Source organism: Carassius auratus, chromosome 29, assembly GCF_003368295.1.
Source record: "Carassius auratus strain Wakin chromosome 29, ASM336829v1, whole genome shotgun sequence".
Classification (NCBI taxonomy): Eukaryota; Metazoa; Chordata; class Actinopteri; order Cypriniformes; family Cyprinidae; genus Carassius; species Carassius auratus.
Window position 1 is genome coordinate 20337737 of NC_039271.1, and position 6113 is coordinate 20343849.

A 6113-nucleotide genomic window follows, 5' to 3' on the forward strand; every position below is an offset into this window, starting at 1 on the left:
TTAACGGGTAAGATGGGACACTTTATTTGATGTACAATGCAACTCCTCCACCTCGACGTGCGGTTCTACATTTAGAAAATAAAGTGTATCCATCGATACCCAATAAATCCTCTGGCATGTGGGGGATGAACCAGGACTCAGAAATTGCAGCAATGTGAACATCATTTTCCATCAAAATAGCTTGAATCTCATCAATCTTATTTACAAGAGATCTAGGGTTCGTCATTAAAAGAGTTGGAAGCATAGCATGATGAGTTGACTTTTTATGCTCTACTCTGACTTGTATCAAACTGGATTTGAGTGCATCTCTTTTTCTCAATCCAAGCAAGCATAATGTTTTGTAATCAAATCTTCTACCAACAATGGTCTTAATTTTGTGCAAAGTCTTCTTACCTTCTCTGCATCCTCTTTTCCTGACTGGTGTCTGTCAGAGTCCTTCATTATATAAGAGCTTTCTTAGTTGAGAGCTTGGTGGAGGAGCTGATTGCTTGAGGCCTTTCAGGAAATCTATGGAATACTTAAATATGGGTTTCTTTTCTTCCATTTTTTAAAAGGATGTTCCAAACTGTTCCAGTTAAGTACGTAGGAAAACTAAGTTTCAGAAGCTCAAACGGATGGTTATCCTAAAGAAAGATTCTTATCAGATTGCAGGGAGCACATCTTGCTACCCAAACACATGTGGCAGCCATCTTGGGGAAGTTGTTAGTTATTAGAATGTTTTGTTGCTGTGCACTTTACTACCTGTGCTCCTTGAAAAGGTGTTTTACAATAACCAATGTCTGACTGACTTAAAACAATATTTTGGCTATAGCCTTTTTTGTTGCAGTTTTAAAAGTAGCCTAAAGCTAAATTTAAAGACTCCGATGTTGTCTTATCTTATTTTATTTATATATTCTCCAGGAAAGTTGAATTAGTCAAGTCCTAAGTTGTTCCTAATAACCAAGCACATGCTGGTAAGTTATTTTGTTGGAAATGTTGCTTCCAAATAAATACACAGTTGTCAATTCATGATGCGTTGTCTTCTCTTAATTGTAATACTTAATGTGCATTGTTGTTAAATATTGTTTAAAAAATTATGCTACATGATAAATAGAAGGCTTCAAATAGACCCTGTAATCGGTGATCGGTATCGGGTGATACAGCTTCCAGCAATCGGGGATCGGTGATCGGCCCCAAAAATCCTGATCGGAGCACCCCTAGTTGGCAAGTATGTAGAAGGGTGCCATAGAAGCAGTTGTCTTCGCCCCAAAGAATGTCAAGGGCTACCGTTAGTGGCTTTATCACTGTGCTGTATTCCGTGAAAAACTAATGGAATGCATAGTCTATATAAAAAATGGGATGACGAGTAATTTCTTACTGCTAAATTCAGAAAAAACAGAGGTGTTAATCATAGGGCCTAAAAACTCTACTTGTAATAACTAGAGCCCGACCGATATGGATTTTTGGGGGCCGATGCCGATATTAACTTGAAAAGAGCCGATTTATAAGCCGATATTTTGATTTTGAAAATAAACTGGATATTAGACCCATTTCCTATAAGCTGCACTTACATAACATTCAATGGCAAAATATCTGCCTGTTCTATGTATGTGGGCTGTATAAACCATTTTCCAGAAGGGATTTATGTAAAAAAAAAAGCCTTAGATTACGGTCTCAATCACTAAACAATTGCACATCAAAAGTATATATTTTTTAACGATCAAAAAACAGTCTGATTTTAAACATTTAACACTTTTACTTTCTTCCAGTTGAAGCTGATTTTAACAGTCTGTGTGTGTACTGTAAATAAATTATAATACTAAAGTTAAAGTTAAAGTATTTGCAGAAGTAGTCCCACACTTTTGCTGCTACATCATTCACCTTTTTCAGCCATCTGTAGGGCAGAAAGAGAGACATAGAAAGAATAAGCATGTGTATTAATAATATCACCATGTATCATTACTCATGTCATCATTAGAATTATAATAATAATAAACAGGGATCTCCTACATAGGCAAAAATGAGAAATATATATATATTTTTTTTTTATTTGTCAAGCAATAGGTATTAACCTCCTTATATTTAACAATATTATTTCAACATTTTCCTGTTATGTCTGTAAAGCTGCTTTGAAACAATATGTAAGAAAAAAAAAGAAAAGAAAAAAGCTCTTGTTCAGCTCACATTTATTTACATGTCCCCTCTGATTTAATCATTTCTGACGCACCTACTGTAGTTACTGTAACTACACTATATTTGCTCTCACAGACACATTCACAACGGACCCGTATATCTTCTCCTCTTCTCTTTGTGCAGTCTGAATCAAAATGGTTAACGTTAGTGCCATGAACACACCGCTGTCAATTTTGAGAAGAACCACCTTCAAACAAGTTAATAGCAAGCATTTAAGGGGCCTGCTAAAAAGGAAGCTATATTAGCGTTAGAGTAACGTAACCAGCCTGAATTCACCAAATTGTTCCCTGGGCCTGAGGGTAGCCTCTTCTTCCTTGCTTCTCTCTTAATTCTCATCAGCAGGACTAGCGCTATCGCTCGCTTCTTACAACGGGACAGATACATGTTTGCTGCTGACCGAAAAGAGGAACAACAGACTATGAAAGAGCTCCCACTAAAAGTTTTTAAAACTCCGCCTACGCCATAGCGCAACGCAAATCGCGTTGTATCTGAAGGGCAACGCTAAACCCAGCGGCCAAGCGCTGTGCATACCGCGTCCTGTGTGAAAGGCCCATTACGCGGTCATTATGTGGGAAACACACCGCAATAGAATAAGCACTAAACGCTAACTTTATAGTTCGACCTCTTATTAACGTTCGCGCTCTTCCACTGATAAACATGGTATTAGCTTTGTGGCTAATCTAATATAGCAATGCATTAGCGGCTGTGTGATGTTACAGAATATTTAGAAGTGATAATGATAGGACCGTTAACTAGAACTACCACACCGTTTTTATATACAGTGTATGAACTAAATCTACAATCATTTCACATGACGAACGACAGACTCACCTGGGTGGCTGATCGCTTTCTTCTTTGTGGATTTCTGGCGCTGTTGCAACTCTGGAGCTGCAGACCGCCCTCTGGTGGGCAAACTATGCAATACTCATAACATGAGTGAAGAATATGAGACTGTTTCTCATGTTTCATCGGCCGTTATAAACGCCGATGCCGATTTAAATGCAATTAGCTCATATCGGCCGATAATATCGGCCGGCCGATATATCGGTCGGGCTCTAGTAATAACCTAGAACACTGTCTAAGACTTGATGGTTGCTCTGTCAATTCTTCGTCATCAGTTAGGAACCTAGGTCTGCTATTTGATCGCAATCTTTCCTTAGAAAGCCACGTTTCTAGGATTTGTAAAACTGCATTTTTCCATCTCAAAAATAAATCTAAATTACGGCCTATGCTCTCAATGTCAAATGAAGAAATGATAATCCATGCATTTATGACCTCAAGGTTAGATTATTGTAATGCTTTATTGGGTGGTTGTTCTGCACACTTAGTAAACAAACTACAGCTAGTCCAAAATGCAGCAGCAAGAGTTCTTACTAGAACCAGGAAATGTGACCATATTAGCTCGTATCAAACATAGTATAGATTTTTAAATATTTGTTTATTACTTATAAAGCCCTGAATGGTTTAGCAGCTCAGTATTTGAATGAGCTCCTTTTACATTATACTCCTCTACGTCCGCTACGTTCTCAAAACTCAGGCAATTTGATAATACCTAGAATATCAACATCAACTGCGGGCGGCAGATCCTTTTCCTATTTGGTGCCTAAACTCTGGAATAACCTACCTAACATTGTTTGGGAGGCAGACACACTCTTCAATCAATCAATCAATCACCTTTATTTATATAGTGCTTTAAACAAGATGCATTGCGTCAAAGCACTGAACAACATTCATTTGGAAAACAGTGTCTCAATAATGCAAAATGATAGTTAAGGCAGTTCATCATTGAATTCAGTGATGTCATCTCTGTTCAGTTAAATAGTGTCTGTGCATTTATTTGCAATCAAGTCAATGATATCGCAATCAAGTCAATGATATACTCTTGCAGTTTAAATCTAGATTCACGAGTTCACACTTACATATAATTAGCTGAAGTATTATAATGCATATTTGGTGTGCTGTCCAGGGAAGGGGCTCCGAGCTCGGGAATGGCCCGAACCTAGAGTAACCCCCCATGTAAAATGAACTCTAGTGGAGGAGATGGGATGCTGATAAACTGTCAATGGAGACAGGTAGGCTAATGCAGCTGTATTTATACCCTAAGGTTGATTATCTTAAGTGGTTCCACCTGTGCTAATTAGGCTAAGTATCTGACGTGCTTCTCCCGAACCTTGTTATGAAACTACATTTCACGAGTTCACACTTACATATAATTAGCTGAAGTATTATAATGCATAATTTGCGTGCTGTCCGGGGAAGGGGCTCTGAGCTCGGGAATGGCCCGAACCTAGAGTACCCCCCAAAAGCTAAAGAGTAGAGGTCAGCCGCCAAACTAAAGACCCCCCCCAAATGAGTGCCGGCATCTCAAGAACGGGTCTGAAAGTTTGGCCAGTGGGCCCGTGATGGTGGCTCACTGTACCTGGACTGACAGGCCCTGCTGGCATGCAGGGAAAAGGTAAATGCTCTACCGGGAAAGTTCTCACTGCGTCCGCTGTGAGACCAAATGCTCGCTGGACAAAAAGAGAAAACAGGAAAGAGCTTGACCGGGAGATTTTCTCTGCGTCTGCCGTGAGACCCAATGGTCACTGGACGAAAGAGAAAACGAATGTGCTCTACCGGTAAGTTCTCGCCATGTCCGCTGTGAGACCAAATGCTCATTGGACAAAAAGAGAAAACAGGAAAGAGGAAAATGAGAGCTTGACCAGGAGATTTTCTCATACTTCGTCCGTTGTGAGACCCAATGCTCAATGGACAGAAGAAAAGACGTAAGTGCTCTACCGGGAAAGTTCTCACTGCTTCCGCTGTGAGACCCAATACTCGCTGGACGAAAGAGAAAATGTAAGTGCTCTACCGGGAAAGTTCTCGCTGCATCCGCTGAGAGACCAAATGCTCGCTGGACAGAAAGAAAAAACAGGAAAGAGAGAAAATGAGAGCTTGACCGGGAGATTTTCTCACACTGTGTCCGCTGTGAGACCAAATGCTCGCTGGATGAAAGAGAAAACGTAAGAGCTCTACCGGGAAAGTTCTCGCTGTGAGACCAATTGCGGGCAGTCGCTGAGATACGGGAAAGGCTCCTGCGGGAGCAGACACTGCTGCGGCAGTGAGGAGATACGGGAAAGGCTCCTGCGGGAGCAGACACTGCTGCGGCAGTGGGGAGATACGGGAAAGGCTCCTGCGGGACCAGACACTGCTGCGGCAGTGGGGAGATACGGGAAAGGCTCCTGCGGGAGCAGACACTGCTGCGGCAGTGAGGAGATACGGGAAAGCAGACACTTCTGCGGCAGTGGGGAGATACGGGAAAGGCTCCTGCGGGAGCAGACACTGCTGCGGCAGTGGGGAGATACGGGAAAGGCTCCTGCGGGAGCAGACACTGCTGCGGCAGTGGGGAGGTACGGGAAAGGCTCCTGCGAGACCAGACACTGCTGCGGCAGTGGGGAGATACGGGAAAGGCTCCTGCGGGAGCAGACACTGCTGCGGCAGTGAGGAGATACGGGAAAGGCTCCTGCGAGACCAGACACTGCTGCGGCAGTGGGGAGATACGGGAAAGGCTCCTGCGGGAGCAGACACTGCTGCGGCAGTGGGGAGGTACGGGAAAGGCTCCTGCGGGAGCAGACACTGCTGCGGCAGTGGGGAGATACGGGAAAGGCTCCTGCGGGAGCAGACACTGCTGCGGCAGTGGGGAGATACGGGAAAGGCTCCTGCGGGAGCAGACACTGCTGCGGCAGTGGGGAGATACGGGAAAGGCTCCTGCGGGAGCAGACACTGCTGCGGCAGTGGGGAGATACAGGAAAGGCTCCTGCGGGACCAGACACTGCTGCGGCAGTGGGGAGGTACGGGAAAGGCTCCTGCGGGACCAGACACTGCTGCGGCAGTGGGGAGGTACGGGAAAGGCTCCTGCGGGAGCAGACACTGCTGCGGCAGTGGGGAGATACGGGAAAGGC